Source organism: Bactrocera neohumeralis, unplaced genomic scaffold (assembly GCF_024586455.1).
Source record: "Bactrocera neohumeralis isolate Rockhampton unplaced genomic scaffold, APGP_CSIRO_Bneo_wtdbg2-racon-allhic-juicebox.fasta_v2 cluster10, whole genome shotgun sequence".
Lineage (NCBI taxonomy): Eukaryota > Metazoa > Arthropoda > Insecta > Diptera > Tephritidae > Bactrocera > Bactrocera neohumeralis.
Genome location: NW_026089623.1, coordinates 15,031,572 through 15,042,447, shown reverse-complemented (window position 1 = coordinate 15,042,447; position 10,876 = coordinate 15,031,572). Strand labels below are relative to the sequence as shown.

At 41.3% G+C, this 10,876-nt stretch overlaps 1 long non-coding RNA gene across 2 annotated transcripts; it reads left to right on the top strand.

Moving 5' to 3' along the window:
• Positions 1 to 506: 506 nt before the first annotated feature.
• LOC126765413 (uncharacterized) lies at positions 507 to 2,351 on the top strand. 2 transcript variants are annotated; one of them, XR_007668359.1, is made up of 4 exons: positions 507 to 959; positions 1,012 to 1,074; positions 1,171 to 1,711; positions 2,192 to 2,351. It is a non-coding gene; the product is annotated as an uncharacterized LOC126765413 (long non-coding RNA). The 2 variants fall into 2 exon arrangements; XR_007668358.1 differs by having other exon boundaries at positions 1,012 to 1,114.
• The last annotated feature ends 8,525 nt before the right edge of the window (positions 2,352 to 10,876 follow it).

The following is a 10,876-nucleotide window of genomic DNA, read 5'->3' as shown; positions in this document are numbered from 1 at the left end:
TTTTTGTAATAGTAATAGTAATACCTATGTGTTAGTGAAATTGACATTTTCTTAAAAACTTTTATTTTTACAACTTACTAACTGTCAAATCAAATGCTATTGCCATTGCCAATTCTTTATGTGGGCATTTGTTATCATAACATAATCATTTGCGCAAAGCCTTATACCATGTTCACACCGAAAATTTAAAAGATTAGATTATATTTAAGCATTTCATAACCCAACAGTGTTCTTACTGCCGTTAGTGATTTATAAATCAGATGTTTTTGACATTCAGCCATAAACATCAAAGTATTTATTAAAGGAAAACATTGAAATGGCGTACCTTATTATAAAAATTGTGTTCTTTTTTCTAAATTATCTCCGCTCAATGGAGATAATTTGGGAATTGTTTGATTCTAACCGGTTAGGAAGGAAACGTTTGCTGTATGAACACTTAGCACTAAAAATGTGTAGTATATATGGAGCAAATTCAACAAGGTCTATTTGGATAAAGGCAAGTACATATATAAATATTGGTATTATAACTTCGTTTAATTATAATGTGTATATAATTTAGACTCGTGGCCAAATGTTTTGGGAAGTCGACTGCCAGGTGAATTCGGATGCGTTTTTTAAAAACAACTTCCGAATGAAGCGCAATTCTTTTATTAAATTGTGCATTATGTTGAAAGGTTTGGAGAAGGAAAATACCAACTAATGCAAAGCAATTCCATTAGAGAAACGCATTGCTATTGCTTTATATGCTTTTGGCTCTTCTGCAGAATATCGAACAATTGGAAATATGTTCGGAATTGGTAAAAGCACTGTCTGCTCCATTCTAATTGATTTCTGTCATGAAGTCTGGCGTTGTTTGTGGCCTTTGTATTTGAATAAATTCCCAATGAACGAAATTCAATTGCGCGAGTATTTAAATGGTTTTGAGTCATTGGGTTTCCCTCAAGTGTTAGGAGCTATAGGTAATAAGTTAAATTTTTTACATTTGAGTTTTTATATATTTTTAAGTTTTAGATGGTTGTCATATAGAAGTTCGCCCAGCTGCAGAAGATGCTGTTGACTACTACAATTACAAAGGTTGGTATTCCACAGTTCTTTTGGCTTTAGTAGATGCAAGGTAAGCTTTTTCATGAAGCTCGTTTAAACACCTAATGTATTTCTTTAATGTTATAGATGTCGCTTTATATACATCAACGTTGGTAGTCCAGGCCGTTGTAATAACTCTTCAATATTTGAGAGATCATCTTTAAAAGGCGAGTTGGCACAATCTACTATATTTAAAGACATGAGTAAACAAATATCGTCAGTTAATGTTCCAGTCGTTTTGTTGGGCGACTCTGCGTTCAAATTTGATGAACATTTGATGAAACCGTACCCATTTTGTGTAAACCAACTTTTGGATAAAAAAAATTCAACTATGTACTCTCGAAATGCCGAAGAGTGGTGGAGAATGCTTTCGGTCATTTAAAGGGAAGGTTTAGACGGGTTGGAAAAGGCTTGGATAACCACATGGCCAACACGAAAATCGTCATAAAAGCGTGCTGCGTTTTGCACAACTTTTTAAATGAGGAAAATGATGAAATTAACGAAAAGTGGATTGCAGCACAACAAATCGAAAACGAATCTCGGCAGTTGCCAGAAGACGTCTCTAACATTTGTGGAAATGTTAACCCAAGAGCAGAGGAAATAAGACAAGCATTCGTTTCGTATTTCGGTGAGTTATTACATTCAACTTTAAAATATTATTAAATCTCAACCGATCCATACTTACATATCTCATAATTCAATTCCAGTACAAAAAAAAAAACAGATATTTATGTATTTTATATATGTTCCATATATATTTTCGTATTCATTCACATATTTATATTCATTTTCCATTTTCGTATTCATTTATTTTTATTTACATATATATTTTCATATTCATTCATATATTTAAATTCATTTACCATTTTCGTATTCATTCATATATGTACATATATCTTAAAACTAATACTTAAACAATTTTTTTAAATCTATTTTTGGCGACGAAGGAAGTCAATGAAAGCATCCTTCACTTCTTTTGAATCGTTTATGTATGTTTGTAGGAGAGAAAGACGCTTTTCATCGGCTTCCTTCATCGCCTCAGTCGCCTTTATTAAGTCATCCTTCATTTCCTCCATTATTGTTATTGTTGATTTTTTCTTTCTTGCAGCATCGCTTGACGATGGCCGAGAGCAACCACGCGACGTAGAAGGTCCATCGCTTGGGCTTGGGAGCGGCGGCTCTCCTTCTGTATCGTTCTCAATGTAAATTGGTTCCATGTCAACTGAAAATAGAAGAAACAAATAAAAGTGTAAGGAAACATTCCATAACCGTTTTTCATTTTATTATGAATATTGGAATCTACTCCAATGCTTACCCACAATGCTATCCTCTACAAGTTTGGCGGAACAAAAACTTTTGAAACCACCTACTGCTTGGTGGACCGCCTCATAATATTTCCACCGACTAGGGGAGCCACTCGATGGGCCAATTTTCTGCTTTTCTTGTCTAAAAATAAAAAACTATTTAATTTATATGTTGACCTCATAATATATTACTTACCTGTATTTGTTGGTAAAATTGTGCAATTTAATTTTAATTTCAGTGGACGTATATTCGTGTCCAGCCAAAAGCATCGTACAGGACATTTCCTCGTATATGTGGTTATTTTTCCGCGTTGATCGCAGCTCTGGCATTTTTTGTTGCCACACCTCGATTAAGTCGGCCTCGGCAGCCTCACTCCACATAACTCGTTTCTTTTTTTGAGTTTTTTCCATATTTTTTTTTACTTTGTAATTTGATTTGATTGATCAACGGCAATTTTTAGTTTTATTTTTTTGTCTTCTTTGTCTTGTTTGTTTACATTCAGCATTCAGCATCAGCTGTGATAATGTAAAAATTTCCAGTGCTGACAAGTAGATTGCGCAAAATCAGAGTAGCACAGAGAGATTTAGCGTGGATCAGTTTCAAATCATTTCAATGAAGTGATTTGGAACTGTCATTTTTGTATGGCGAAATCTTGATAAATTTTTAAGATTAGTGGGATAATCCATTCAACAGCCGAAATCGTGTGATTAAGTGTCGGTCTGAACATGGTATTAGGGTAGGTAGGTTCCAGCCAAGAATGATAGAAACAAGATTGCGCAATGACGAGTTCAAATTTTGTTCGTTCTGCGCATCTACGTCACGGTTGACCAACTTACAATCAGCTGATTTTCAGTTGGTTGTTTTTCTTTGCAATAAGAAGAATATCATCAAATTTAACATCAATATAAGTGAATATTAATAAAAGATATCAATATAAGTGAATATTTTATAGTGAACATTAACCTACATATTCATTTAATTGAATTTTCATTGTATTATTTAAAAATAGACAATCTTTGCTGTGTTTGTTTCAACCATATACATTTATGTAAATAAAAAGATTGAATATTTTGTAACCAAGTATCAATTTATTGTTTTATTTAATTTTCTTTTTTTACTAAACATATGTTCAATTATGTTTTTATTTAAGGAACGAATCCTAAAATATATTCTAGCTCTGAAAAATAATTATTTTATTTTCGAGCTGCAATTTACAAAATCACTTAAATCTATGTGTTTCTGGACGTAATTTGTACATATATGCAAATCATTACCATTGACGTCGTCAAATATTGCTTGCAAGGCTCTCATATGCTCCATCAATATATCTGTTGGTTTTGAGAGTCCTCCTTCAGAAAGGTGATCCACCCAAGTATGGGACGAACATTTTTCGGAATTGGCACAAATTTCGGGGTTGTCTTTGCCGAGTTTGTGGCAGATGTACCCTGCCAAACTCTCAAGTCCGTCGTTGTTGAGAATTTCCAAGTCATCATTTTTTTCGATTGGGTCAGTGGAATTCAGATCAACTGACACACGTTGAAAAATATTACCTGCAAAAATATAATAAACATACATATGTACATGCGTATCAATAAATGGAATAAATTGTTAGTTATTATTATTAGTATAATTAGGATAAAAAACAGTGGTTAGTATGCAAAAACTTAGTTTGTATGTAAGTACATATTTGCATTTGTTAACATCAATACAATTTTATATAATAATGTTTTCTGTAGTTTTAGGTTTATAATACTATGTACGTTTAATATTTTGATAATTACCGGTTAGAGATAAGTAATTTCCTTCCAAATCTGGTGTGTTGTCGACTTCAACGTTGCCTTCTTCTGTGATCGCTCCTTCGCTGTGACCAAGTATATAGGAACGCAGCATATATTTGAACTCCTGCCTGTTAGGGTGAATCACTTTCAATAGCGCGGGCGAATAATAAGTCAACCGTGACGTCAGCAAGAACAGCTGACTGAAAGCAAACATGCGCATTGCGTAATCTCTTTCTCTATCATTCTTGGGTTCCAGCTGATGTAGCGCATGTTTTGAGCTCTTGAACTGTTTAAATATTTTATGTGCAAAATAGGAGAAAGATCCTTTTTTTCAAATGTATTTCTGGGAAAAATGAGAATTCATATTTTTGGACTGCTATATAATAATTGTGGCATACAGTTTATATATCAATTAAAATAATAAATTTAATATGAGCAATGATATTTTGATTTATGCTTTATAAGTTTAGTAATTTAAGACTTCGCTCATTTCCAACCAACTATTTTCCTGTAATTAACAATATGAAACTAAATATTAATTATTTGGAAAAAACTTATTTTGAAAATGTACTTTATTTTTGTAATATAACAAACCCGTCTTAATACTCACTCTTCTAAATTTCATATTACCGAAATGAAAATGCCGTCGGCATATGTGCAAATGGGATATGTTGCCTCTTCGAAATTTTCATAGAAATGAAAACTGCGCTGTCAAACAGCTGAAGTGACAACTTATCGCTTAATATATATGGCAAACTAACTAGTATTCCATATATAATAGGCATGACAATACAGTTAGTATGCTATAAAGGCATGGCAATACAGTTAATATGACATAAATTATGAATACATCTTAAGCAATTGCTCAAGAAAAAAATTACTTATTTCTTGAGCTGTAATCAAATAAACAAAGATAATAAACTTAAGTGTGTAAGTATATAAATAATTTCATTGCAATTTAAGGAATGTGGATGAAAATTCGTAAATTTTATACAAGTTTTCAAAATGAACTATATTTCTTAATAATGAATTTAACTAATTGTTAATGAATTTAATGATTACTTTGAATTTCCTTCAACCCAGCATTGTCATATTCGCATTTTATAAAATAAATGTATTAAAACTTAGTTCTAGATTTTTTCAGAACTGCATACTAGAACAAGAAAATTTCCTGCGGAAACAATTGGCCCATCTTAAGCGTTTTGTTTTATAAGAAGATTTTGCAATTCGTGAGAGCTGGGTGCTAAGCTTAAAGGTTAGTTTCCAGCTCTCAAGTAAATGCTCAAGAAAAAAAATTCCTTATATCTTGAGCTGAAGTCAAGTAATTTTGGCAGCAGGTTACGCATTGTGAATGATTCACATAAGAAGAGCAATAGAAGAAAAACAAAGAAAAAAAGAAACTCTTCCCACGACAGCCGGTTCTACGCACCGGAATTGACTCGGATTTCATCCGACCAAGGGTTGTTCTTTCGGCGATCGAGCCCCGTTTGGATCGGTAAGTGTTAATTTGTGTTTGTCGTCACTGGAGCAATGTCTTGCAGCAGGGTTGCTCCGTATCCTCCTGACTCGCGCTGGCATTGAATCCAACCCGGGACCGGAGGAATTTTTCTGCTGCGTATGCGCAAAACGGCTCCATCCAAACTCCACCTCGGTCAGGTGTAACACATGCAATGGATGGAGCCATCTTAAGACCTGCTCAGGCCTTAAGACTCATAGGGAGTTGACCACGCGTTACGTGGCCTCATGTTGCCTGCGCAATACCGCGACCCAAGCCTCTACGGCTGTGCAATCCGCACAGAGTTCGCGTATGGTGGTATGGTGAGGGTACATGATGCACTGTGGAGCGAAGTTGACGTAAATTATTGTAAGGTGGTAAAAGCCACGTTAATTAAAGCTAATGACTTAATTATAACGGCTGCTCTGAGGTGTTACTCGTATAAGTGAAGCACGCAGCTGTCCTCGCCGTATCGCACCAGAACCCGGTCGCCTTCTAGCTTCTGTAGGGCTAGACGTCGGCCCCGGCGCTTGATAAAGTGCTGTCGTGTCATTACCAGCCCTTCCAGGAACCCTGGGATTTCGGTCGCCGGTGTCACTTCTTGGTGCGATGTGTCAGGCGTGGCCGGTTGTGCGCTGATCTCGGCAGTTGGAGGCCGGGTCGTCGTCGGGGTTGGCGTCGCTTTTGGGTGAGGCGGCGTCGTCTCGACGTTGGTCTTGTCAATGGCTGGGGCAGACGCCCCATCGTCGTTCGAGCATGCGTTTTCCCCGGCAGTCGCTGTTGTTGCTGGTGTCTCGTGCGCATTCCTTACAAGTTGCTTATTAATGCTGGCTTCGGCCGTGACGGTACTCGCTGCAGTGCCTCGCTGGACGAGTCGGATTGAAGCTGCAGCCGTCACTTCGCTTCGATCTGCTGAGAGCGTCACCTGAGCATTTGTTCTGCCTACGGGGTGTGTCGAGGCTGGTTTTATGTCCGGCCGCGGTTGCTGTTTTGCTGACGCTGTGCTCCTGGGGCTGCTTGGATGCCCTCGGGCGAGTTCGGGCGGCTGATCCGGTGACGTCTACGCTTATTGCGTGCAACGGGTGCACCTCGGTTGCATTTGTGTGCACACGAAGTCGTGCTTCCGGTGGTGGTTGTGGCTTTTGAGGCTCATCTGGTGGTTGTGGTTGGCGCTTGGTATGGCAGCCCGATGCGTGTGGCATTCCGCTGACTACGTGTTTCATTTCGTTTATCTGGAAAGAGATGAGCAAACGGTCGAGGATCGTGCTTATCTGGGGAAGTGGGTATGCGTCTGGTATGCTTGCTGCGTTAAGTTGCCTCTCGGTTAGCATAGCAAGATGATCGGTGGGTGCCGGTGTGCTTAGGCGTGTAGCGGTTAGAGGTTGGCCATCGATGGTGATAGTCAGGTCTCGCTTCCTTAAGAAATCCATGCCTAAGATGACATGTTCCGAAAGCGTCGGTAGAGCTGATACAAGTAGTCGCGTAGACTTGTTACCCAGCTCTATTGTAACAGGATACATTTTCGTGCTAGGTATATACGTCTGGTTAGCTAGCTGAATGCGACGGGTCTGGCGTCTGGCTTTAATTTGGTGTTTATCTAGATGACGTTGAAGTTCTTTACCGATAAATGTGAGCGTGGTTCCGGTGTCCACCAGAGCTTCTATCTGCATTCCTGCGACAGTAATGGGCAAATAATAACGGCCATCTTGTTTCCCTTCTGGGTACGGAATCGTTGCGTTGAGTGCTATTGTACTGGGTTTGGTCGGAGTAGCTCGCATCGTCGCATGTGTAGGACAATTGCAGTCTCGAGACATGATTCCGTCGCGTCCACAGCGAGAGCAAAATATTCGCTTCTGGTTGCGACATTGGTGCCTTCGGTGTCCCGGCTGCTTACATCGCCAACAAACTTTCTCGCAGCAATACTTAGTACTTACCGCCGTCAAACAGTGATTGGTGTTTCTTACTTGCCTGGCCTTCTCGCTTCTTAACAATTCGTAATCTTCCGTTAATTCGAGTAGTTCGTCTACGCTGTTGAAATTGCTCCGACGGACATATAAGCGATATTCCACCCTTAGACCGTCGTATATACGCTCGGTGTGATCTTCATCGCGAAGTTTCGGGTGTTGGCGAATAAGTGTTTGGATAGCCAGCACATAATCCTTTGCCTTCTCTCTGGGAAATTGCTTGCGCTGATGGATGGTTTCTTCCAGATGTGCGAGGTGACGTTTCGGTAAAAAGAACCGTTCAGCCTCGTCACGAAAGTCGTCCCACGTATTGATGGCGTTGCGTTTTACTCGAAACCATTGCAGCGCTTTGTCCTGCAAAATTTCCGGCATAGTAGCAAGAAGCTGGTTATTTGCTATAGAATAGCATTCGGCGAGTTCCTCGCATCGCTCTAAAAAGTCGTGTAAATTTTCGTGACCGCTGTAACGTATGTTCCATCGCCGCACGGAGTTCATAACTTCCAAATCTGGTAATTTTGCAGCCAGTGTGATGTCACGTGTTGCTATCGCTTTGCTGGGGATTCTTACTGTGGTGGTTGGAACAAGTATGGTGGCGTTACCTTCCTCCTTCAATTCCCTTTCCAAAGCTTTTACTAGGTCCTCCGTGGATTTATTGTGGCGCTTTGCACGGATGGAGGCGCTCAGCTTGCTACGGAGATCTGCTACGGTGCGCCCTTCGACAGCGATGTGGTGTCGTCTGCACTCGGTGACTAATCGGTCCTTCTTTAGCCAATAAATCCAACTGGTCGTGTCCGTCTCAAGCGTTAGAGCCTTATTCGCTGGAATACTGCGATGCTTATGATTGTGTGGGGGGCGCGGCGAACCTGATTCATGAGCGTTGGTGACCGTTTCATGTTTTTCACTGTGACTCACAAAGCCAGGTCCCTGCTCGGGCGCCATTTGTAATGTGGTTTCCTCCATAGCTGAGATATGCTCAGCCGCTCCAGAGTCAGCCTTGGGACCCACGAACCCTTAGCAAAAAAGAGACGAGTTTTATCCTCGTAAAGTTATATCCACACCCCCACCCCTTATGCGGACAGCCAGACCAGCGTGATGTATACAGTGGTGATGAAAACGAGCGAGATTGACGAGCCAGGCGTTGCCGCTTGTTGAGGCTGGCGCGGTGATGAAAATGAACGGGATCGATGAGTCCGGCGTTGACGCTTGTTGCGACTGGCACGGTGATGAAAATGAACGGGATCGATGAGCCAGGCGTTGACGCTTGTTGAGGCTGGCACGGTGATGAAAATGAACGGAATTGGTAAGCCAGGCGTTGACGCTTGTTGCGACTGGCACGGTGGTGAAAATGAACGGGATCGATGAGCCAGGCGTTGACGCTTATTGCGACTGGAGCGGTGATGAAAATGGACGGGATCGATGAGTCCGGCGTTGACGCTTGTTGAGGCTGGCACGGTGATGAAAATGAACGGAATTGATGAGCCAGGCGTTGACGCTTGTTGCGACTGGCACGGTGATGAAAATGAACGGGATCGATGAGCCAGGCGTTGACGCTTGTTGAGGCTGGCACGGTGATGAAAATGAACGGAATTGATGAGCCAGGCGTTGACGCTTGTTGCGACTGGCACGGTGGTGAAAATGAACGGAATTGATGAGCCAGGCGTTGACGCTTGTTGCGACTGGCACGGTGATGAAAACGAACGGGCTCCTCTGTGTAGGAGAGATTTCATTAATAGCCAACCGTCTTCGTTGGCCTCCAGCTATTAACTCTCAAAACTGTCCTCCACTTACGTGTCGCCTGTTAGTCACGTTAGTTTTTAATAACGGTGCCCTACGGTACGTAAGCAGTGGTACTGACGCTGTTCGAAGCAGCGCAGCTGTGCCCCTCATAGTAACGGTCGAGCCTTTGCGCGTACCGATACCAACCTAACAAAACGGCGGGGTCATTGCGAGCACTGGCATCACCGAAGCGTGATGCCTTTTCTGCGCAATGCCTGCGAAGTACCCCATTCTACGGCAGAGTCATTGCGAGCACTGGCATCACCAAAGCGTGATGCCTTTTCTGCGCAATGCCTGCGAAGTACCCATTCTATGGCAGTCATTGCGAGCGCTGGCATCACACCGAAGTGTGATGCCTTTTCTGCGCAATGCCAGCGAAGAACCCTCTACGGTATGAACTACACTTCTACGGCAGAGTCATCGCGAGCACGGGCATCACACCGAAGTGCGATGCCTTTTCTGCGCAATGCCTGCGAAATATCTACTTCTACGGTATGCACTTACCCCTGCTTACTGCTATTTTCCTGCGCGATGCTGGGCGACCGTCCGGTTCGGCGAGCTGGAGCAAATGATCGCATTTGGTGTAAAGTACTTGCTTTTATAGCAGCATCGCGCAGCTTTCGTCACCGTAGCGAGGTAAGTTGTATGCGTATGGTGCGTTAGTACGTATGGTGGAAAGCTCTAGCAGCTTTCATCATCGTAGTGATGTAAATTGTGTGCGTAGTCAATGCGGTGAAGTTTAGTACGTATGGTGGTATGGTGAGGGTACATGATGTACTGTGGAGTGAAGTTGACGTAAATTATTGTAAGGTGGTAAAAGCCACGTTACAAATTAATATAAGATTTCAAAACTTCCGGTTGGCTCTATATAGTAAATCCCCTGGCCAATAATTTTGATAGCTTACCAAAATTAATTAAAAACATAATTGCGCATATCTTCTCCACTATTGGCGTAGACGCCGCTTACGTGTTTATAGCCGAATTTACAACAGCGCACCAGTCGTTCTTCCTTTTCACTGTTTTGTGCCAATTGGAGATACCAAGTGTAGATAAGTCTTTCTCCATCAGGTATTTCCAACGGATTGAAGGTTTTCCTCTTCCACTGCTTCCCTCTGCTGTTACCGCGTGGAATACTCTCAGAGCTGGAGTGTTTTCATCCATTCGGACGACATGACCTATCCAGCGTAGCCGTTGCCTCTTAGTTCGCTGAACTATGTTAATGTCGTCGTCCATTTCGTACAGTTGTTCGTTCACTTGACTGCGGTATTCGTCGTTGCCTATGCGGAAAGAACCACAAATCTTCCTTTCAAAAACTCATAAAGCCGGCTTATTAAATGTTGTCAATGTTCATGTCACTGCACCATGACTTGTAGAATTTGGTCTTTGTACGTCGAGAGAGGACTTTACTTCTTAATTGCCTACTCAGTCTGAAGTAGCACATGTTGGCAAGACTCATTCTGCGTTGGATTCCGAAG